Below are 25,512 nucleotides of genomic sequence, written 5' to 3' on the forward strand. Positions count from 1 at the left end.
GAGAACCATGGTGGTCTAAGTGTTACTGAAGCCGAGGTTTGTGAGGGTTTTAGAGAATACTTAATTAGGGGCGCCTGGGTGGCTTAGTCGGTTAAGCGTCTGACTTTCGCTCAGGTCATGATCTCGCGGTTCGTGGGTTCGAGCCCCGCGTCAGGCTCTGTGCTGACTGCCAGCTCAGAGCCTGGAGCCTGTTTCAGAGTCTGTGACTCCCTCTCTCTCTGACCCTCCCCTGCTCACGCTGTCTCTCTCTCTCTCCCCTAGAAATAAATAAAACATTAAAAAAAAATTTTTTTAGAGAATACTTAATCACCATTTTCATTTGCTTAGAAGTCACGAATATGAATTCATATGGGACCATGAATCCATTTTTGCTAAGTGATTTGCTTTTGGTTTTCTGGAACCTTAGTCCAGGCTCTTAGCTGCAGTGATCTGCTTTAGGCAAATAGTATTCTCTATTTCTTTTTTTTTTTAATTTTNCTGAGCCACCCAGGTGCCCCTCTCTATTTCTTTAAAGAGGAAAAAGGGAGAGAGGCTACCTAAAGTAGGCGGGAGTAGAGCAGGGAGAAGGAAGCACCTAGCAAGTTATCCACAGCCAGATATGCTTCTTGGAGTTCAGTTGGGTTTTTTTGGTGTCTGTAATATATAGTCACAAATAGGACTCTTCAAGACTTTTGAAGATAAAGTTTCTCTTCATTTAACATCACCCTAGTAAATTTCCCGTTTTTAACATAATTGAAGTTATCCCTAAAGCAAGATGACTGTCATCTTACATTAATTCCTGCAATATGGTATAGTAGTTCATATTCTACCACTTACTTAGCTTTGTGATATTGGGTATGTTCTATAACCTCTCTGTGTTTGTTTCTTAGTCTGTGAAATAAGTAGAACAGTTCCCACAGGATTTATCAGGATTAGAGGTATTTTTGCAGCAAAATGCTTTCAACAGCATTATAGTTCATGGTAAGTTACTCAGTAATAATAATTGATGACAGTGTTACTTACTAGCAATTGCAACATCCTGTTTATCTCTTCCTGTACCTGTCTTTACTTTTCTTTTGGTGATCAGGGAAACTGTTGTTACTTTTTCTTGTTAGGTTAAGTTCTTAAAATGAGCAGAGAGGAATTAAAGCTCTGATCAGAATGTTTAAAGCATACCTAGATTTAGAAACATCTTGGAGTGGGTACTAGTATGGACTTTTCTCTGGAACACTATTACCTTGTTAATCATTAGTGTTCAAAAGATTTCGGTGTGAATTTGTGTTACTTCCAGTAGAAATTGGTTTCACAGTCAGATTAAAACAATCCATAAGTGTATAATTTCCTTTACCTTGTTTAAAAGAAACAAACAAAAGTATGAATAAACAAGTATACTGTCATATTTTAATTATATAATGTGAAGCTTAGAATTATGGTAAAATTATACATTCAGTGCAGAGTGGGCTTTTCATGTTAGCATTTGTTACAAATATAAGGTTTTAATTATTTAGCAGTGTTGTGTAGCATAAACAGATGTGTAACATAGTTTGTGGACTCTGGAACCAGACTGCCTGGATTTGAACCCTGACTGACATTTAGTAGTTATGTGCCCTTGGGCAAGTAATTTAACCTCTCTGTGCCTCAGCTTCCTCATCTGTAAAAAACAAACAAACAAACAAAAACCAACCAGGTAATAATAGTATCATATACTTCATACAGTTGTTGTGAGGATTAAATGAGTAAAATACTTTGAAGGGTTCCAGATCATAATTGTCTAGTCATTGTTAATTTTTATTGTGATTTAGTATGTGTCATGTAGGTCTTGTCTCCTTACAAGGTAGAAGCCATATTTATCCTGTTTATTATTATGTTCCAACTCTTTAGCACAGTGCCTGGAATATAGTAGATATGCATAGTAGATGTTCAATAAACATTTGTTAAGTAAATGACTGGAACATTCTGAGCCTACCTAGGGCTTCAGTAATATTCTTAGCTTGAATACCTTTAGCTAAGCCGGCCAAAGCAGATAACCGGTGTATAATATTAAATATTTTGCTGACTAAGATTTTATTTAAGTGAAGTCTTGAAAATGTCTAACTTACCATTTTATTTATTGATCACACTTGTTAAACACTTTTAAACTGAGGCTAGAAGTAAGTATTGCAAATCAGGCTCCTTCTCTCCTCCCTGATTCTCAAGATTCTCTGAAGATATTATAGTGCCTAGAAGAGGAAGAAATAGCTTTGTTCATGCCAATTTTGACCTGGTTTAAGAATTTCTTACTGAAAAGTTGCTCTGATGTATGAGGTCAGCTTACCTAAGCTCAAGGCTGGGAGCATACTGTGGTTCTAAGTCTCTCATTTTTAAGTACCAGAAAAGGTCAGAATTAGTTTGGCAAAACTGAGATTAAAAATTGCCATTATTTCCTTGTACCCACCACTAGGTCTTCTCTATTGTATTCTGGAATTGTTTTTATTGTACTGAAACGTCTATTATTTCCTACTCTTCTTTCTAGGGAAAAATCATTGCTTTAAGGAACAGTTTTTGTAGCTATTTTAGTATTTAGACTATTTAGCCTAGATTATTTTATTTTTAATGTTTATTTTTAGAGAGCGAGACAGAGCGAGACAGAGCACAAGCGGGGCAGAGGCAGAGAGAGAAGGAGACATAGAATCCAAAGCAGGCTCCAGTCTCCAAGCTGTCAGCCCAGAACCCGACGTGGGGCTCATACTCACAAACTGTGAGATCATGACCTGAGCCACAGTCAGACGCTTAATCGACTGAGCCACTCAGGTGCCCCTAGCTTAGATTATTTTAAATTATGAGGTACCTCTTCTACTTCTAACTTAATTTTAATTTGATTTTAATTTTTATTATATAATTTTTCCCAAGTTATGCCTTGGGTTTTGAGAAGACCTGTTTTTCAGTCAATGTTAATCTGAAGTAGCTTTGTTTTATATTTCTAGTATTGCTTTTGACATTTTCATTCTAAAATAGTGTATTGTCAATAATATAGGCAGTAGAGCACCAGGAATTGTTTGGAAGTGTTGAATCACTAAGTTGTACATATGAAACTGATATTGCACTGTGTATTGACTGGAGTTTAAATAAAAACTTAGAATGTAGTTAGAACATCAGATGACTCCCTTTTATGGAGATCTCTTCACGCTTTATTGTGCCGCTCCATCACTGTTTAGGTCATCACTGTTTTTTTTTTAATTTGGACACTGGCTCTCATCAATTACCATAGTGGATTGGCAGGATTTTATACTTTGTGTTTTATTTCCAAATCTAAATTTTGGTAATTGGCAGCTTGCAGGCATCTTGATATCTGAAGATACTCAGTTAGACTTCTGAATCCAATCTTACGTTATCTGCATTCTGCATCTAACTGCTCTAGGCAGGATGGGTTAGCTCTACTAGTAATAGGAGAAGCTTTCTTAACCGACCTTCACTTAACCATTTGCAGGATTGATTAATGTTCTCCATTCCCCTTTAGACACCTACTGACTCTTATTAGGATGAGGTGGATATTACAGGGATTCTGCCACCTTCTGATTTACAGTTACTTCTGTCATCCTGTGGTGGCATGTGTTTACTTAAAAGCAGTTAAATTAATGCCCATGGTACTTCTTATTATGATAATATAACTAGATTTTATTATACTAGCTAATGAAATATGAATGCAACAAAGAGGGCATTTATAAAGGTAATTTTTTAGGAAAACCATATTAAAAGTTTTGGAAAAAATTAAAATGTCAACAAAAGTGATTTGATTTTAAAAAATGCTGTAATAATTAGGGTGAAAACACTAAAGGGGATAAGATAGATGGTGATTAAGGGTATAAACTTGTAATGAGTGATAAATAAACCATAGAAATCTAATGTAGAATATAATGAATATCAATAATAATTTATAATTATATGTGTGATAAATATTGTTGTATCAGCAGTCATATTTAATGTAGAAATATATTAGAGCAACATGCTATATACTTTAAATTCATACAGTGTTAAATGTCAAATTTATTCAATTAAAAAACACTTAAAAAATCCATCTATACTTGGGTTGTCTAAATTTGTTTTATTTTAAAGAAAATGAATAGACTCTACATTTTACAATAGTTTATGCCAGAAAGAAAAATTGGAATTCATATTCGAATAGAAAGGCCTTGGCTCTACATCAGAAGTTTGGTGAATAAATGTACATTTATATTTTAAGTTAAAGAGTTTCTTACATATATCATTTTGTGTCTTTCCCCACTTCTTCCAAAAAGTTTTTAAACTGATCAGCTGCTAACTAGTTGCTATCAGTATAGGATAGGAGGACTTCTAGTGTATATTACTGTCATATTTTTTGATAGTCTGAGCAAATTTGGGAGAATCCATAGATTAGTATGGAATAGGCTTGGTTTTATCTGTATAGGACTTAGGTCCAGGTTTAATTGTGAGTGGGGATTTGTGTTTAGTAACATGTCAGTCCTGTCCATTGAGCCTAAATGCCCTCTATTAAACTAGAAAGCCATGTTAAAAGACTATTCGGTTCCTTGGGGTAGACATACATACCTAAGGTAGTTCACAGAAGTAGTTAAATTCCTGGACTTTGTAGTAAGACATATAAAGTCCATTTTCGAGTATTACCATTCATCGGCTGTGGGACTTTTTACAAGTTATTCATACTCTTCCAGTTTCAGTTTCATTGTTTATAAAATGTGCATAATAAGAGTAACTGCCTCATAAGAACGTTATGAGGATAAACAATGTATGTCAAGTGCTTAGCATTGTGTGGCCTGTAGTGAGCATTGAATATTACCTACACTATACCATTAGTATATGCTCATAGTTAGACATACAAACTTTTAAGTAATCTTTATTACTAATAATGTGAGTAATTTTGGAAACTCTTATAAAAACATATGATAGAGTGACTAACCCTGAAGCAAACCTATGTACAGAAACACATAACAACTAAGAATGAGAGAGTTAGCTTTGTTTCTACCTGTTGTCATTAGTCCAGTTAAATCAAAAAAATAAATTATACTCACCACCTTCTATTTCCCTTATAGCAATCCTGTTATGCATCTACACAGTTATAAAAGAAGAACTACAGTTAGGAAAGCTATTTATATTTCTCCTTCAGTATTTAGGTTAATTGTTTCTTTCATCTTTTTTTTTTTTAAGTTTATTTATTTTGAGAGAGAGAGAGAAAGAGAGAGTCCCAAGCAGGCTCCACGCTGTCAGCATAGAGCCCAGTGCTGGGCTCAGTGTCACAAAATGTGAGATCATGACCTGAGCCAAAATCAAGAGTCAGATGTTTAACAAACTGAACCACCTAGTCGCCCAGTTTCTTTCATCTTAACCAACTTTTTTTCTTATTTAGGTAGCACCATAAAAAGATTTATTATCTTTCGTTAGCTGTTTTTTAATTACTGTCTTAAGTCAGTACTGACAATTACTTTATAAATCTATTAATTTACTGTTTACATTTCAAGGGACATGGCCTAACCTAACAATACAATAATAAAATGATTTATTGTGGATATTATTACCAAACAATTCTGCATATTTTTATAAAGAGCAAAATAGTTTTTTTCTTGCCATGAGGCTTCCCCAAGAATTTGAAGCTCTGATTTAGTACATTTGAAATTGTATTAAAACTCCAAATTTAGAACTACTTGTTGTGCTATATATACCTCACCTGCAGCTTACACTGAGATGCACAAACTCTACTAAAATCTATGAATAATTAATAATCAGCTTATTTTTCAGAAATCTAAAAACAAAACATTGACTTTTTATTCCTTCAAAGTTATGGGAAAATGAATTTAGCAAAGTTACGATTCAGACAGCATCAATGAAGAATAAGCCTCGGGGAATTAAAGCTGAGAAACATGGAGCAGATCAGAAGACACAAAATACTGACTGGAACTTAAAATCCCAGGAGAGATTTTTCAAGAAATGTGACTAAATAGAATTTACTTAAAGGAAAATAGCTCTATCCAAACTACTATGGAATATGTTGTGTTACAGCAGTCGGAATACAAGACTGATTCTCCACTGTGGTTTTTTTAACTCACAGCACAGTTTGACAAAGTAGAATGTTTAAAAGCAAGAAGAATGTAATTACTGCTACATAATGTGCAGATTAAAATTGGTCATAATAGAGATCTAGATGAAAAAGATTGCCACATAGAAAGTCTGTGGAAATAATGGTTGAGGGTACATAACATAGAAGCTGTCAGGGGGAAAGGAAAATATCAGAATCATTTGGTGACTGGTTGTATATGTTGGTTTTTCTTTCTGAACAATCCCTTCTCCACCCCATGAAAAAAGGGAAGGGGAAGATTAAACATTTATCTCTTACCAAATAACCATGTCACCATTACGTTTTCAAAGAAATTTTTTCATTTTTTTTTTTCTGTTTGCATCAGTGGTGTGGATTTGTATGTAAATTGGTTTTCACCACAAGACTGATTTAAATATCCAGTATTAACAGATGTCAAGTCAAGTGTAAACAACTGATTTTTCAAGATGTTTTCTATGATATTATTCCTTAGCTTACAAATTTTGAAGGAGCTTTGGAGATCATATAGATTGGTGAGTTTAGAGTGCGATCTATGGATTGGCACCAGCAGCGTCACCTGGAAATATTTTGGAAGTGCAGATTCTTGGGCCCCACACCAAACTACTGTATCAGAAACTTGAGGATGGAGTTTACCAATCTGTGTTTTAACAAGCCTTCTAAGTGATTCTGATGCATGAGGCAGTTTGACATTTACTTTAATCTAGACAACCCAGCTTCGTGGGAAGATGTTTTTCACCAGATTGTTTCAAATAGAATTACAGTCTACTTGCTTTTGATATCAATTGGAAGGGGAGCCCTTCTTCGCAGGCAGTAGGTACCTTTGTGTTCTATCTAGAACAAAATGGCTGTACTATGTATATTAAGCTGCCTGGCTCTTCTCTCTGTAGTTGAACAGATTAGGTATAAAGTTTAGGGGACAGCAAACAAAGTACTTTCTGGCCAGGGTTTTGCTGTAAGATGGACTTGCCTTGTAGGTAGAACTGCAAAGCTCTTAATTACTTGAGTCTGCTTTACTTTAGAATTTGTTGGGAATAACCGGATTAGCCAAGACTTCCCATAAGAAAAGAAAGAGACACATCACTATTCCCATAGGGAAAAGTAGAGACTTAGGTAACATTACCACTAGCATTTATTTGACTCCAGCAAGCCTCTTAAAGCTGAAAGTTCGGTAGTTGTTTCTTGGTGAACAGGGTGACCTGTTATCACTGTAGCTGATGTTACTCTCTCTTGTGTCAAAGAAAGGAAGAGAACCAAACAGTAAAACCTTAAAAGAGTCAACAACTATTGGTCAAAAGTAACGATTTTATTTCTCTATCTTTTTCATTCTCTTTGAACCCTACATATTTTTTTCAGAGTTATCCCAAGGTTAATATAATTTTTAAGTGGATACTTATTCTACTTTAGTACACCTTGTAATACAGATTGTGCTATGAAAATGTTACCATAACTTGCTCATTAAAAGTTCTGTTACTTACTTGAGAAAAAGATAAAAGTGACTTTCTGATAATGTTAATTATAAATAGTTATACTGCACTGACCATTTATGACAGAGAATAGCAAACTTTTTCTCAAAGAAATAGGTGTAGATAATATAGGCTTTGTCAGCCGATAGGTAACACCAAGAATATTATGTAGGTGTTTATATAAGCACTTAAAATAACTTTAAAAATTTAAACAGCCATTATTAATTCATGGGATATAAAAAGGCAAATGGCCAGATTTGGCCTACAAGCCATATGACTTCTGATAGAGAGAAGATCCTTAGATATTCCCCCTTCAAATTTTGAAATGGTTTAAGTCAGTGATTATATTATATATTAATTATGTATTTCCACATAATACAGTTAACATAGTAAACTTGATTAATGAATGCTTTTTTCTCCAGAACACTTAAAAAACATAAATATTAGTCCCTCTTTAAATTACAAAACGTAACCGAATTACAGAGTTTAATGATATTTTACATTAATGGGAAATCCGGAAACTGGGTTCTTGGAGGCTCTTGAAGATAACTTTGGAATACTGTGAAAGTATTATAGAAAGATTTGTAAATTTACATCAGTTCATAAATAAGAAATTCTTTTTTTTTTTAATATTTTATTTATTTCTAGGAGAGAGAGAGAGACAGCGTGAACAGGGGAGGGTCAGAGAGAGAGGGAGTCACAGACTGAAACAGGTTCCAGGCTCTGAGCTGGCAGTCAGCACAGAGCCCGACACAGGGCCCAAACCCATGAACCGCGAGATCATGACCTAAGCAAAAGTCGGACGCTTAACCAACTAAGCCACCCAGGCGCCCCATAAATAAGAAATTCTTAAGAAATTTGCTAGTGAGATAAGAGGGGAAAAAAAGAAAATACCTGATCATATGAAGAGAAACTGGTTGTGTTTTATGAATATGTAAAAAAAATTCAGCAGTTAGGAATCATGGAGTATTCAGAATTTAAGAACCTAAGTTAGAACATCTTATTGCCCAGGAGGAGATAGATTTGGAGAACTCTTCTTTGTAGTATTTTGGAAAAATAACCCAGCATGAACCATTTACTTCAGCCAAACAGTATAGGGTCAAAATATGTATGAACAGGTGACTAGGGCTAGTCATGAAAGGAAGTCTAGTTACTTGAGAAAAATGTGCTATTAGAAGTCTGTCGGACCATTCTTTCTTCTAGGTGATCTAATACATTCCCATGACTTGAAAATATCTATATGCTGATGTGAAGAACTCAGAATTCTGTTTTATTAGCTCCCAGTATTAACCAGTAAATCCAGCTGTCTTGTTGATAACGCTGTATATAGCAGGTTAAGGACTAGGTATTGAGGAAGAGAAAAAGCAAATTTTGATGCCTGTCATAATGTCTTACAGCCAAGGGCCGACTGGGTGCCTCAGTCAGTTGGGCGCCCAACCCTTGATTTTGGCTCAGGTTATGATCTCATAGTTCATGGGACCAAGCCCCCTTTGGGCTCTCTACTGACAGTGCAGAGGCTGCTTGGGATTCTCTTTCTGCTTTTCTCTCTGCCTTTTCCATGCTCTCTCTCTCTCAAAAGAAATACATAAACTTTAAAAAATTTAAAAGAAATAGTTACCTAAAACCCTTAATGGTTTGAACATTTTTTAACGTAAAAGCATTTGCTCCCTGATAGGTTTGTGAGTGTTTGTTTTAATGAAAAATCGAAGTATACAGAAAGGCTTGAAAGGAAAAGCTATAGTACCTAGCCTCACCCTTTCTCATTCATAATTCTACTTCTCTAGGGGACAGTCACTTAAATGCTTTTGGCTGTTTCTTTTGGTAGTTAACGTCCGTGTCTTTAGATTACCAGGCTTCTGCTGACATATATTAATTAGTTTTAAAACCTCTAATGAAACAGTAATTTTATTTGCACTGCTTTCACCTTTCCTCCCGACATAATTATGTCTCTGTTTTTTATTTTATTGGTTATAACCATGAATGATTTATTATTTCTGTATTTCTTTTTTTAAACCTATGTTTATTTTTGAGAGACAGCACAAACGGCAGTGGGGCAGAGAGAGAGGGAGACAGAGGATTCAAAGTGGGCTCTGTGCTGAAGGCAGTGAGCCTGATGCAAGGCTCGAACTCATGAACATGAGATTATTACTTGACTCAAAGTTGGATGCTCAAAGGACTGACCCACCCAGCCATCCCTATTTCTTTATTTCTTGTTCCATTAGGTGTAAGACACTACTACTACTTGATTTCCACTTTGTAAGAATGTGGTAACACCCCTGCCCTAGCTTTCTCTCTTCCCATTTCCTAAATTCTTTCATCTGTAATTTATGGTTCAAAGGCTGATTGTGTTTAATTCTACTTTATAATTATCATTAAATCATTTGTGCTTTATCTCTAGATTAATTTTAAAACTTGAAAATCAATATAGTGTTATTCTGATTATGTAAATATTGTTGCCTGCAGGTACAAGTAACGTCCTGTGCATCTTCTTTCCTATATCATTATTTGTTTGTCCTAGAGTTTTAATTATGTTTCTTTCTTGTATTGCCAATATTTTTCAAACTCTTCACCATATAAGATGTCAAGTCCTTTTCAAATATCCTGTGTTTGCATGTACAGGAGGATTAGGAGGAACTTAACTGAAGACCATGGGGGAGAAGGGGGGAAATGGTGGGGGAAGGGGAGAGAGGCAAACCATGAGAGACTCTCGAATGCTGACAAAAACTGAGGCCTGATGGATGGGGGGGGTAGGGGAGGCGGGCATGGAGGAGGGCACTTGTGGGGATGAGCACTGGGTGTTATATGGAAAGCAATTTGACAAACTATTTGTTAAACAAACAAACAAACAAAAAAAGATATCAAGTCCTTTTATCTTTTCACCAGAAACCTTCTAAGTGTCTTCCAAATTCCTGTACCCAACTAACTGAGCCCTGTCTGGACTTAACATTCTGCTATGCATCTGTATCTTAGCTGTTTTGCTTTCTCAGTTGTTTATCCCATTTTCTGGATCCCAAATATTTCTTTCTTGGTTTATTCACTCTTCTGTTGCACTACTCATTCAAGCAACTTCTTAAGAAGTGTGATAGGGAAATAAGAAGTGTGATGGGTAGGAATTCAATTTTATGAGTCCTTTTACATCTGAAAATGTTTTTATTCTGCTGCCACACTTGCTGTAAAATGTAGAACCTTTGAAACAGTGTAGATCTGTTTGCACCTTCTGTCACCCTTCATGCTATCGCTGTCATATGTCTCACATCTATGTATATTTTAAACTCCATGAGAGTGTGTGAAACAGTCACATATAGAGTGCCTGGGTGGCTCAGTGGGTTAAGTGTCCAACTTTGGCTTAGGTTATGATCTCATGGTTCATGAGTTCCAGCCCCACATTGGGCCTTGTACTGACAGCTCAGAGCCTGGAGCCTGCTTTGAACTCTGTGTCTCCCTCTCTGCCCGTTCACCTCCTCCNAAACATTAAAAAGATTAAAACAGTCACATGTATTGGAAAGAAATTAAGAGTAAAAGAATAGTTTTATATTTACTCAGATTTTTACCATTTCTAATGCTCTTGATTATTTTTTGAACACTTGTGTTTCCATGTGTTTGTTTTTCTACACTCAGTAGCCTTTAACATTTCAAGTATGCATCTGCTCTGACACATTAGCTAAGTTTTCCGTTGTCTAAAAATGTCTTATTTTGCCTGAATTCTCATAGATATTTTCACTAGATACAGACTTCTGTATTGATTTTTTTTTTCTTTCTCAGCTCTTTGGGGATTGTCTTTTATTTCATTGTCTTTTAGCCTCCATGGTCTCTGATGAGAAGTTAGATATTATTCAGATCGTTGGCCATTGTAACTAATATCTTGTTTTTCTCGGGCTGCTTTCAAGATTTTCTCCTTTTCTGGGGCGCCTGGGTGGCTTAGTCGGTTAAGCGTCCGACTTTTGCTTAGGTCATGATCTCGGTCATGATCTCGGTTCATGGGTTCGAGCCCTGCGTCGGGCTCTGTGCTGACTGCCAGCTCAGAGCCTGGAGCCTGTTTCAGTCTGTGACTCCCTCTCTCTCTGACCCTCCCCTGCTCACGCTGTCTCTCTCTCTCTAGAAAAAAGAAAAAAAAAAAGATTTTCTCCTTTTCTTTGTTTTTTAGCAGTTTAACTACGATGAGCCTGATTTATTTCTGTTCCTATTTATCCTGGACTCCTCAATTATGAAAATGTATGTCCTTTACAGATTTGAGATATTTAGCCAATATTTCTTGAAATATTTTATCTGCCTCATTCTCTCTTCTTCTGAGACTTTAATTACATATATATTAAACCTTTGGATATCATATTACAGGTACTGAGGTGCCTTTTTTCTTTCTTTATTTTTTTTTTAAATTTTATCTTAAATCTTTTTTAATGTTTGTTTTTGAGAGAGAGACAGAACACGAGCAGGGGAGGGGCAGAGAGCAAGGGATGCACAGAATCTGAAGCAGGCTCCAGACTCTGAGCTGTCAGCACAGAGCCCAGCACGAGGCTTCAACTCACAAACCATGAGATCATGACCTGAGCCAACATCGGTTGCTTAACCTACTGAGCCCCCCAGGGGCCCCAGTTTTGGTTTTTGTTTTTAATCCTTGTTCTCTGTGGTCTTAAGGTTGGGTAATTTTCATTCCTTGGTCTTCAGATTCACTTCAAATTCAAATGACTCTTCTGTCATTTTAAACTTTTCAATTTACTATATACTGTGTGTACGTACATATATGTACACTGTATACTGTCATTTAAATTGTCATATTTAAACATTTAAATACTGTTAAACCTACCTGTGACTTTTTATTTTAGCTCTTATGTTTTCAGTTCTAGAATTTGCATTTGGTTCTTTTTTACAGTTTCTGTAAAATCAGAGATTTTCTTGCCTTTTATCAATTAAGAGAATATATTCCTTTACTTCTCTGAAAAATCATTATAATAGCTGCTTTAAACTTCATATCTGCTGATTACAATATCTAGAATGTTGCAGGGTTGGTCTCCATCTTTTCTCTTGATAATGGGTCATATTTTCCTGGTTCTTCGTGTGATGAGTAATTCCGTACCCTTAATATTTCATTTAGTAGATATTCTGGATTTTGTCATATTCCTTCAAAGAGCATTGCTAATTTTTTCTTTTAGCAAGCAATTAACTTGGTTTGACTTAATGGAAAACTCTTGTCTTTTGGGCATCAGTTGAGTTCAGTTCAATTGCTTTATACTTAGCCAGTCTGCCCTATTCAGTGCATGGTTCAGCAATCAGTCAGAGATTTGAGCTGAGTTTATACACAGAATTTTGACTACTTCCTATAGCATGCTCACTCTCTCTTTTCTGGAAATCACCTTCCCCTAATTTTTCAGTGACTGTTAGTGCTACAAGCTCTGTCTTTTGAAACTTTAGGTAGAAAAATTGTTGGTTTTCTATTGGAGTTTTAATGACCCCATGTAGTGCTGTGGTCAGTTTTTAACCCAGAAGCTACAAAATAAAAATAAAACAGCTTTTAAAAAGAGAAACTCATCCCAATCTGTTCTTTCTTTCTTTTTTTTTTTTTGCAATTGTTATCCCTCTTCCATTTTCTATTATGTTTAATCTCCAGGGCCATGAAGTAGCTGCTTTTTGTATTTTGTCCAGAATTGAAAGTCAATCTGTGGGAGGGCCCATCTAGCAGAAGCTTACTTGGGTGTAGAGAAGCAGAACTTCCCTGGTAGGATTTTGAGATTTTTGTCTTTCACTGTATTGAACATTTCCCAAGTTATTTGTTTCTAATCATAGAAATATTATGCATTGGGGAGCTGACATTTAGCTTTAGGACCAAATTTTATAAAAACTGAAAAAAGAACCAGTGTTCTTTTCCTTACACTTGCTCTTCCATACTTATATGCAATTCTGTTTTCTCCTTTCTACACATCCAATAAAGCACACTATGAAAATGACAGAAATTTGTGGAAAATTTGTGGACTCTTAAGCAACACTGCTGCTGCCTCCATCTAACTGCCAGCATTTTTTTTTTCCAAATCTGGAAGAAAGTTATGTGGTGAATAGAACAATATGTTTTATTAGTTTAAAAGCCAGGAGTGGGAGGAGACTTATAAAACCCCTAAGAAAAGAAAGACCTCTAGCTAAATCAGTGTCTACTTTTACATATTTATAGATCACCCTCTGACTAATGTGCAACCAAGGAGAGTAATGCAAACAGTTTGTTTCTTTTTGTACTTATCAGAATAAAATTTTCTGCTTTAATCTCTAACTCCGCAACTTGCCTGGTTGTATGATAGTTCTGTTCCTCCAGTTAACCCGTGATTTACTTTCCATCAGAGTAGGCACGTCATCTTACCATACTGCTTCTTGTCCAGTGTTAATCATCTTATATTCTTCCCTGTTCCTTCCCCGTCAGGTGATCCCAAGGTTTCTGAGAAATGAAAAGCAACTTATCCTGTTACAAAGACTAGGAGTTGCTGAGAGAGATTCTCAGGTTGGATGAATGCTGTTTCTTTACCCATAGTTGGTGTGGCAAAGTATTCTCTGTTGTGAGTTCTTTATTGTAAGACTAGCAGCAACACACATTCCAAAAACAAGCCAGAAAACTATTAGGTCTTCACACTTAATCTCTGAAAATGTCTCAGTAGTCCTTCTTGCTCATGGGACAAAGACTTAATTTTCTATTAATATACCCTTGTAGGATTTCATTAAAGTCTGGCATAATGTTTATGTTAATGCAGATCTTAGCAGTTTTCTGCCTCTGACATTGACTACTTAGGATCTTTTTCAGTTTACTGAAGTTTTGAAAAAGAAAAAAAAAGATTTTAATTTCCTTACCTGTTAACTTTTTTTTTTAAGTTTCTATTTATTTATTTTGAGAGAGTGTGTGTGTGCCCATGAGCAGGGGAGGGGCAGAGAGAGAGAGAGGCAGAGAGAGAATCTTAAGCAGGCTCCACAGAACCTGAGGCAGGACTCAGACCCACGAACTGTGAGATCACGACCTGGGCTGAAATCAAGTGTTGGGTGCTTAACCAACTGAGCCACCCAGGTGCCCCAACTTTTCTTTCTTTGTTAGCCCTTGACCTTTTTGGATCTGCCTTGGAGAAGTCTACACTGTCAGTAAATGATGGCTAACCATTATTTACATGCTTAGTATTGAACTTTATTTTTCCTCTCAGTTCATAAGTGTATGTAAAACTGTTTTTTTTCCCAAGAAAGTTTATTTTATTATACATAATCAGCATGTTTTCAGCCATTATTGAGAGCTGGTGCAAAATGGAAAACAGCATTATATATCATTCTCGAAACACTGTTCTCAGATGATTTTTTTTTTAATGTTTTGTTTATTTTGAGCGAGAGAATTGAGCAGGTAGAGCAGAGACAGGGTATGGGGAGAGAGTGAGGGAGGGGGGAAGAGAGAGAGGGAAAGAGGGAGAGAGACAGAGACAGACTCTCAAGCAGGCTCTGCGCTGTCAGTGTAGAGCCGGATGTGGGACTCAAACTCACAAACCATGAGATCATGACCTGAGCTGAAACCAGGAATTGGTTGCCCAACTGAATGAGCCATCCCAGCACCTCTGAGATGATTATTCTATAGTCCTTGCCTTCAAAGAGCTTAGAATCTGGTAGACAAAACAATAGTGTAATGGAATTTATACTTGAAACTTATACCAAAATCCTGGATCCAATGTCATGTAACATACTTAAATCATAGTTAAATCACTCAGAAACTAACCACTACTTTTCTCATAAACATTTCTTCAACTTACTGTACCTTTCCCCATCATAAGTACAAGAGGAGCTGTCCTAGTACTCTTGGTATAATACATATTCCACTAAAGAGAGTAACTTCATCTGTTAAATAACAGCTGTGCTTTTGGGTACAGGGAGATAAGGAGACAGAACTGAGGCAAGAAACATGAGTAGATTGCTTCTTGCAGTTTGATGTCATAAGTCACTGCCTCTAGATGCCAAACATTCTGATCAGCATCTTGAAATTTACTTTATACATCTCCATTTTCCTCCATTACCTATCACATCATCATCATCATATACTAATAACCACAATATCATCTAGTAGTGAGCACATTCTGTGCACAAGGCACTAAGCTAATTGCTTTACAAAGATGAGTTCATTTAAATCTTTACAATATCCTTAAGAGGTAAGTGACAAATTATTATGATGATTACATAGGCCACTTAGTTTAGAGATGTTCAAAGATCTGTTGTGTGCACTGTGGTTGATCCATGAATCTAAGATCCGTAGTTTAGTTTCAGCTCCAGGGATGGCTCAGTTTATGTCCTTGAGTAGCACATTATGCTTCAGCTGCCTATTTCTAAGGGGTAATAAATATTAGTATCTTCTGTTTTAGTCTTATCTACACATTATTATTATTATTTTTTATGGAATGCTTCACAAATTTGCGTGTCATCCTTGCACAGGGGCCATCCTAATCTTCTCTGTATTGTTCCATTTTTAGCATATGTGCTGCCAAAGCAAGCGCTACACATTACTCTTAAAATGTAATCCTCGGGGTGCCTGGGAGGCTCAGTCAGTTAAGCATCTGAGTTTTGATTTCAGTTTAGGTCATGATTTCACGAAACCATGAGAATGAGCCCTGAGTCCAGCTCTGTGTTGACCTAGGAGAGCCTGCTTGGGTTTCTCGCTTTCGTATTCAATCTCTCCCCCATTCGTATTCAATCTCTTTCTCTCTCTTTTCTCTCTCTCTCTCAAAATAAATTAATTAATTAAAAAAATAAAAATAAATATAATCCTCATAACAACTGCTAATGGATTGTGGCCCACATTTTTTAAATGTTTTATTTATTTCTTAGAGATGGAGAGAGACAGTGTGAGCAGGGGAGGGTCAGAGAGAGAGGGAGATACAGAATCCGAAACAGGCTCCAGGCACTGAGCTGGCTGTCAGCACAGATCCTGATGCAGGGCTCGAACGCACAACCCTTGAGATCGTGACCTGAGCCGAAATCAGATGCGTAACTGACTGAGCCACGCAGGAGCCCCGATTGTGGCCCACATTTTAAAGGTGCAGAATCTGGGGCACCTGAGTGACTGTCAGTTAAGCATCCGACTCTTGATCTCAGCTAAAGTCTTCATTTTGGGGTCATGGGTTCAAGCCCTGCATCGAGCTCCACACTGGGTACAAAGCCTATTTTAAAATTAATAAATGAAAATTTAAAAAAAAAAAAGATGCAGAATCTAAGCTTGGAAAAGTTGAATAATTTATCGAAGACCACATAATATAGGTAATGTGATGCAGATCTCACTTGAAAGACCTCTTTTAATCACTGTGTTCTTTCTTTATCCTACTATTTCTTTCCCCCTACTTTCTCATAGATAGATGAGATATGAATTATAGATGAAATATTTGTCTTAAAGATGCTAAAGAAAATGTGTTTTGTCCTCTGATTTGGGAAAGAAAAGGGCATATCTGCGAATTTTTAGAATAGATACATCTAACCTCATGCCTTACAGCCCTACCACATGTCTGCTCTGTTATTGTATAAATTGCATATATAAATATGCATATTTTTTTGTCACATTTTACAGTTTTTAGGAGATGAGAGTCATTTAACAAGGGGAAAACTAGCTAACATTCAGGTTCATGTTAGTGATGCTGCTTTCTCAGGCATCATACTATCTGTTCATCGAAAATGTTGCTCAGTGAGTTCACTTGCCACTCTTAGGGTCTAATTATCCTTTCAAAGGCCATATTTTATTTTATTTTCTTAAAATTAATTATTTACCTATTTTAAGAGAGAAAGAGAGAGCATGAACTGGGGAGGGTGGAGGGGGGTGGGAATCCCAAGCAGGTTCTTTGCCACCAGTGCAGAGCCTGACTCTGGGCTTGAACCCATGAAACTGTGAAATCACGACGTAAACCAAAATCATGATGTGGGTGCTTAAGGGACTGAGCCACCCAGGTGCCCCTCGAAGGCCATATTTTAAAAAGATAAGTCAGGGGCGCCTGGGTGGCTCAGTCGGTTAAGCTTCTGACTTCAGCTCAGGTTATGATCTCATGGCTGGTGGGGTCAAGCCCTGCATCAGGCTCTGTGCTGACAGCTCAGAGCCTGGAGCCTCTCTCTCTGCCCCTCCCCTGCTTACGTCTCTCTCTCTCAAAAATAAACAAACGTTAAAAAAAGAGAGAGAGAAGTCATTCATCATTTTTAGCTGCTTTAGTTAGCATTAATATTTCATATAAAATAAAATAATTGGAAAGGCCATAATGCTTTGAACCTTCAACAGAGATAGGATTTTGATAATTTTTGCTTCTTGTATTTTCCAATTTTCCTATGATAAAACATGTTTGTATAATATTTTAAATTTAAATATAGTTATATTACATAACTACTTAAAAATTCAGAGGTTGTGGGGGACCAGGCTGGCTCAGTTGGTAGAGCATGCAGCTCTTGATCTTGGGGTTGTGAGTTTGAGCCCCATGTTGGGTATAAAGATTACTTAAATAAACTTAAAAAAAAATTCAGAAGTTGGCCTGACAAATATATAGAATTGCTTATATCAATAAGCCAGTAATCACACATAAGCCAACATACCAAAATTTTGAAATTTGGAACTCCTTTTTATATTATCAAAAACCTAGTGCTTCTTCAGATTTATAGAAATGAAATCTCTTATCACTGGTATTTGAGTATTCTGTTAGTATATTTAAAAGGCTTTTCTGAACTCGGATTATTGATTTGTATTTGCAAAATACAATATTATTAAATATTAAAATAGGTCATTGAAATTATACTGCCTTATTTTATCACATATACCCTGAATTTGCCATTCACTAAAATAAAGAGATAATGTTTTCAACGAGTTGTAAGCTACAATAATTTGCCTTTTTCTAATAATGTGTATGGGTAAACAAAGGCTTAAGTCCCAATTTCTTCTTGAAATGAGAATTTCTATTTAATTTATTCAAAATTGTGTTGAAGTAATATCTTATAGTAATGTCCTAAAAGTTGTTGAGCTTATTTTTGGAATAACCATTTCTTTGGTGCACCATGTTGCCTCCATATTTATTGCTTGTATGGTCTGTCTATATTATCAGTGTGTCTAGTATATCCATTTGGGTAGCACAACATAATTGCATGAAAATAGAAATTAGGTGAGAGGATCAGATTTACTCTTGAGTTACCTTGGATACAGCCTAGAATCACCTATTTTCTTAGGCCTTAAGCATTAAATGGATGAAGGACATACATATCCTGTATACCTCCAAAATATTCGGATAAACATAACTAGTTAAGTCATTTAACAAATAATAGTATTTGCTCTGTGCCCTGCACTATTATAAGCATTACTAAGACTGTAGCCATATATAAGACAAACAAAGGTTTTGCCTTTTGTTAGCCATATTGTGAATGATAAACATCTGGAAAATGCAAATTAAAACAGCATGAGATACTTCTTCTTCCCACTGTGATGAAGTAACCAGTACTACTTGCCCTCGAACTAGAAAAAACTGTTCTCAGACATTGGACAGTTGACAGTATGGTGATGTGATCCCTGAGAGAAAGGAAGTGGGGAAGAAACTAGGTGAACCCTGGCTTTTAGCCTGAATGGGATGGATAACTCAGAGAATCATAGTCTTACTGAACTGAAGAAACAGATCAGAAATTTGGGGAAGCCAAGGCAACTGAAATGTACAGAGGGGTCCTTTTGAATCATTAACACTGAGTTGCACATAGGTGAGGTGAGACTAGCATGAGGCTGGAGAAAAGAATAAATACCAGGGAGCTATAAACTGAACAATTCCTAGAGTTCCCACAGGAATGGGAGATTCTTATTAAAAACCTGTAGCATTCAGTAGAGATCCAAGAAGAGACACATTTTCGTAAGGCTAAGCTAACATTAGAGTTACTCCAGACCTCCTTAAACAAAGCTTTAAGAAAAAGGCTCAAAAGGATCAGACTGATCTACCAGTGACTTATATACCTTGGGTCAGAAAGCAGCTGCTTAGCCTTCCTGACGTTGACTTCCTCTGTTAATGCATCCTTAAGTATCCCTGAATGTGGAAGAGCTTGGACACAGCAAAGTGTCTTCTAGTGTTTCCTTTTTAACTCAACTATATTCTCAATGTATTTTGTTGAATATTTTTTATGGAAAATAATCCAGTCATTAAAGCTAGAAATTAAATGACTGTAATGTGATTATAATGATGATTTATACATTTGTTTTATAAAAGCCTGAGTCAGGTGATTTATAGTGTGATTAACATTTATAATATCCATGAGTGCTTTTTAAAATCATGTTTTATTAAAACTCTTATTTGTAATGCTTGCTTTTGCTTTGATTTTCTACTGTATACTATTCATTTAGCAAATAATTATTAACCCACTACCATATGCCAAACAGTATTCTAGACACTATAATCTAAAGCATTATATTTGAATGGAAAAAATATAGATTTAGGCTAACTTTTGGTGATGTTTGTTCAGCTCATTTAAAGGAAAGAGGGCTAAATTTATACAGAATTTGCCTTATTCATTAGTACTGCATCTTTTATGAATTTCCAAGCTGTGATATAGAATATAGGAAAGAATAATAAGTGTTCACCAAAATTTATTCCATTTCCTCCTGTGCACACAGGTAAACTATATAGCCCAGGCCTTTTTTTGCAGGTAGGTGTGTCATAGGACTGAATTTTTAACAATAAGAATATAAATCATGTATACAAATTCCAGCTGGGCTATAAAAACTTCACATATGCAGTTCTTCCCCCTTTGACCCCTGGTCTTTAGCTTGATGTGGAGAACCCACCAGAGAACTCGAGGCTTATCTTAGGGTAAGGAGCTTCCTACTGAACACCCATACTGAGTGAGAACTCTATCGTGTTGTATTAAGCCACTGAGATTTTAGTTCTTGGCCTACCCTTACAAGGAGGAAACATGATTGTACTGTTACTGTGTGATGTATGTTTGGGAGAGGACAGTGATTTTTACAAATGCACAAGTCAGTTGAGAGACTTGGGTGTGTTGTGTACAGCAGTTCGTTAAGATGAAAACACTGCTCTCTTGCCCTTGGCTCTGGTGCTGGCTCTTGTTGTGCTTGAACCATTGGAAGGGCTGCTTTAATCTGTATGCTCCCAGATCCTGTCTCGGTCCCCCTATCAATCTGTATCCTTTCTTCCATCTCCCTGAAATAAAATACTTTCTCCTCTTCTCCATCTACCTTTCCTTTTCTCTTTTCTAAATGATCGGGCAAATTTTGTTAAAAGTTTTTCTTTCTGCACCATGTTTAGTGAATGAGCGTGATGAGACACCCTTCACATACTTGGAAGTGGTCGTAGCACAATTAGAAACTATGATTGTTAGATCCCACTAAGCAGCCATCACACCTAAGCACAACCTCTTGATTTACTCTCACTTTAGCAGATTAATAAAGCTCTTCTACATTGACAAACCACACTTGTTTAAGGATACCACAGTGCCCTGCATGTACTGTGTCCTAGATGTAGAACTGATTCGCTCTGTGCTGCTTTCCCTGCCTTTTTTTTTTCTTTTGGCCCTGGCTTTTTTTTTTTTTTAATATGTTACAGAGGAGGTTTAGTCAAAAGGACCAAAGCACACGTCATCATCAAACTCCTCAGATTCTTCTTTCTTCGCTTCTGCTTTTCATCTTCTCAGCTAGGGCAGCCGTGGTGGAGGGTCAGGACCTCCTGCTAGTGCACATGAGCTCCCAGTGTTGACGCTGGCCAGGGACTTTGTAAACAGGCCTGGCCAGTAAAGTTCAATGTTTACACCAACTGTTTTAATGAGGGCCTTGATCTTATTTATTACTGTCCCTGACCTTCACGTCATCATCATGCAGGATGAGGGCCAAGTAGATGCAGGTGAGCTCCAAGGCAGAAGCCCTGGTGCAGGCAAACGATGGGCGGACACTCAGGCACAGTGCTGGTTGCCCGATGAAGTGAGGTCCTTCACTGGCCTTAGCTTCCTCGGAAGGATCAAGCACCTTAGTGGCCTCTGAGGAAGGCCTTTTTCCCCACCTTGATCTCTGACTGTGCCATCAGTAGCTGTTACATGTATATACAACTGGATTAGCCCTCCTGAAAAGATGGCAAAAAAAAAAAAGAGGAGACTGCTCTGATTATCTGATCAAATGACTAGATTACTGAAATGACCATAAGTCTGTTCAAGAAGTCTTTTTTTAGATTAATTTATTTTCACCATTTATAACTGTTACCTCCTGAGTCACTTATTATCTTTAATGCCTAACCAGTATCTCAATTATGACTAGAGTAGTTAATGCTTATTACCTAAAAATATTTCATCGGCCCTGTCCCTTCATACTGGATACCAATTTAAATGCTGCTGCCTAAATATACCACTCCTGTCTCAACACAGAATGGATGGAAAACAGAGAATGAAATTAGTTAACCCAGTTGAGATACAGTTTAGTACAGTGCATGTTTCTCAAGTTTCATTCATTGGCATAGTTTCTTCATGATTTTTGCCATACTTACAACCACGCTTTTTTACCTAATATTTTAAAATTTCATGCTTTTATCTAGGTGAATTTACTTTAAAAGAAACTACAAATTATTAGTCAAACTGGAAAGTCAGTAACACATGCTGTAACTATAATATTAACCAGAACATTAATTCTAGCTAAACACTTTACCTACAAATGGCACTGACGCTGACATCTTTTCCCTCTTTGTTACAAAGGAGGATTAGCTGGGGCACATGGATGGCTCAGTCGATTAAGCATCTGACTCTTGATTTCAACTCAGGTCTTAATCTCAAGGTCATTAGTTCAAGCCCCAGGCTGGGCTCTGTGCTGGCTGTGGAGCCTACTTAAAACACACACACACACACACAACACACACACACACACACACGGAGTATTAGCACATTAAAATTTTCTTCTGGACCTATTCAGAAGAATGGAAACATAATTGAAAAAGGAATAACATTATCGCTATTTCATTAGTCAGAATAAGCTAGACAATGCTGTCATAACATCAGCCTTAAAAATCTCAGTATTTAACACAATGAGGCCTATTTCTAGTTTACCCAGCAAGCCTGGGCAATTCTCCAAGACAGCTGTTCTTTATATAGTGACAACAGCAATTCAAGCTGCTTCAGTCTTGTATCTGTACCATCTCAACATGAGACTTCTCTGATTTTTATGTCAAGGGAGGAGACAGACTGTATCATCATGCAGGGCCTGCGTCACCTGTGTTCTCATTTCATGAGGCAGAACCAGTCACATAGTCCAAAACTGCATAGGAGCTGGCAACTTGGTCTGCCCTGTGCCTAGAAAAGAATAGAGACTAGGATGTTGCTAGGCACTAGGACAGCCACCATACTGTGTAATTCAGTGCTGTTTACTGCCCATTTTATAGATCATTTAGAGTAATCTCCTGCTAAAATGAGTTCCACACCTTGAAGAACAACATTGTTAATGAAGCTAGAAAATTCTAAATCAAAAGACCTGGATATGGTTTTGTAATCTACCATTTAAATACCGTGATCTTAGGTAAGAGATCTTGTGATCCTGTTTTCCCATCTGCAACAGAGTTAATGTTCTCCTCATAGAAAAATTATGAAATTTGAATGCGTTTAGGTAAATTTAAATAAAAGTATAAAATAAACTGTTATATAAATTGTAGCTGTTATTTTAAAGTTTCTTGCATGGTTTCTTTGAAAGTGAAATGTTTGTAGAGCTGTGTACCTAGCATTAAAATCTGGCTTTAGCAAGAAGATAGTTTCACTAACAAAAGAGACTATATAAGTCTCAAACAGAATTACCTTTTACCAGTGACCTTTCTAAAACACAGTTTAAGCATGTTTTCTCTACAATTGAAATGTTCTTTCATAAAAATTTTCTTATGCTTTATTTTGCTTTGAATCACCAAATAGATCAGAGCAAACTTAGAATTTCTCATAAATCTCTATAAGAAAACTATCATCAGTAAATGTAATGTTGGAAAACTTAGTTTTTAAACTTTTTTATTTGATAAAACTTAAAATGGTATACTTACTAATTTTTAAAACAGTGATGATACTTATTTAAATAATAAAACTAAGAAACTCATAAATCAAATAAATACTACATATTTCTTATAGACCATTGATGTAAAATGTAGTCATATATACCATAATCTGGGTCACTTGCTGCTGTCTCAATTCCTTCCCTAATTTTCTGATAGAGCTTATGAAGGAATTCTACTGTTTCTTCTTTAGTTGATATAATTTACTAGTGATGCCACCTGGGACACGGGTTTTCTTTATGGGAAGATGTTTAATTACTAATTCACTTTCCTTACATGTTCTATTTCTCTTCAGATTTTCTTTTTTTTTTTAAGTTTATTTATTTATTTTGAGAAAGAGAGAGAATCCCAAGCAGTCTCTGTGCCAGACGCGGGACTCCATCTCATGAACCATGAGATCATGACCTGAACTGAAATCAGGAGTCAGATGCTTAACCGACTGAGCCAACCAGGCTCCCTATCTCCAGATTTTCTGTTTCTTAGTGAATCAGTTTTGATCATTTGTGTCTTTCCAGGAATTTGTTTATGTCAACTAAGCTGTCTGATTTGTTGGCATAAAGTTGTTCGTAACTTTCCTCATAATCCTTTTAATTTCTATAGAGTTGATAGTGATGCCTGCTCTTTCATTCCTAATTTTGGTAATTTTGTTTTTGCTCTTTTTCTCAATCAATCTAGTTTAAGTTTTTTTTCAATTTTGTTCATCTTTTCAAGGATTCTGAATTCATTACTATTCTCTATTTTTACTATTTTATTGCTTTCTGCTATAATCTTTATTATTTCCTTTTTCTGCTTGATTTTAATTTTAGTTTGCTCTTTTTCAACTTTTTAAAAACATGAACTATTTCCCTAGTAGTTTTTCAACTGTTATAATCATAAAACTCTTCACTGAAACTTAAAAGAAGGTAAATTAGAAAGATTAGTAATTCTCTCCAAACGAGCTTCTTAAAATAATCTTATAGTTTTAATTTTAATAGATAATTGATTTTATTAAACTGTGTACTGAGTTGGGAGGCATTCTGAAGTGCATTCTTCTCTTCTTTAAACCCTGGGACCCCTGTTTTGTATCTTCTTGTGACACTTAGCGTTCTCTGCTTTATATCATAGCTGTTCTTATTCTGTCTTCTCTGTCATTGAGTTCCTTCAAGCCAGAGACTATTTCAATCATGTTTGAATCCCCTGAAGCATCTAAGTACTGATCTCTTCTGCACATGGTAGAACACAAGACTATTTTACTGAATTGAATGGAAGAGCTCTTACTCATTTTATGGTTAGCTTACAAGTGGTTGTATGTAGTTTTCTAACAAAACAACTCTCATTTCAAAGGTATTACTCTTTATGTGTGAAAATTTCATTTAGAATTAAATTTACATTTTGAGTAAATGGTGTCTCTTAATGCTATCAAATGATTATGATAATCCCTAAAATGTATCCTGATGTCTCTGTTTTTGTTTGTTACGTAGTAATTTGTTTATTAAATACCTAGTGCTGTGGGAGGGACTTTTGTGTTTTTTAAAAAAGATTATTTGAATAAGGGGATGATGAAACATGAAAAGATACATAAGGGGTGCCTGGGTGGCTCATTTGGTTAAGTATCCGTCTCTTGATTTCAGCTCAGATTATGATCTCATGGTTCACGGGTTTGAGCCCCACATCAGGCTCTCTGCTGTCAGTGTGGGACCTGCTTCGAATCCTCTTTGTCCCTGTCTCTGCACCTCCCTGGCTCATGCTCTGTCTCTCTCAAAAATCAAATAAATATTTTTAAAAATAGATAGGAAATAATTAGATTCATAATTATATTAGTGTTTAGTCTATATATAAACTTTGACCTCACAACTAGAACAAGTAAAGCATTTAGCCCTGATGTCTCAACCTCTCTGTTTTGGTCAGTAGACAACTTTATGAATATATTTGTGATTACCCAGTATTTTTGAAGTTGTTAGTTGTAAATAAATAAATACACTAATGTACCTTCTCA

The 25,512-nt window shown here is 36.2% G+C and overlaps 1 protein-coding gene, 1 non-coding gene and 1 pseudogene across 7 annotated transcripts in view; 1 reads left to right on the top strand and 2 right to left on the bottom strand.

The window, feature by feature from the left end:
• Positions 1-25,512, top strand: part of TANC2 (tetratricopeptide repeat, ankyrin repeat and coiled-coil containing 2) — a 370,672-nt gene that overhangs the window by 170,655 nt on the left and 174,505 nt on the right. The window lies entirely within an intron of this gene.
• On the bottom strand, positions 15,910-16,016 carry LOC144245054 (U6 spliceosomal RNA). Its single transcript, XR_013339155.1, has one exon. It is a non-coding gene; the product is annotated as a U6 spliceosomal RNA (small nuclear RNA).
• Positions 21,085-23,333, bottom strand: LOC144244973 (large ribosomal subunit protein P1 pseudogene; annotated as a pseudogene).

Source organism: Crocuta crocuta, unplaced genomic scaffold (assembly GCF_008692635.1).
Source record: "Crocuta crocuta isolate KB4526 unplaced genomic scaffold, BGI_CrCroc_1.0 scaffold288, whole genome shotgun sequence".
In the NCBI taxonomy this organism is placed as follows: Eukaryota; Metazoa; Chordata; class Mammalia; order Carnivora; family Hyaenidae; genus Crocuta; species Crocuta crocuta.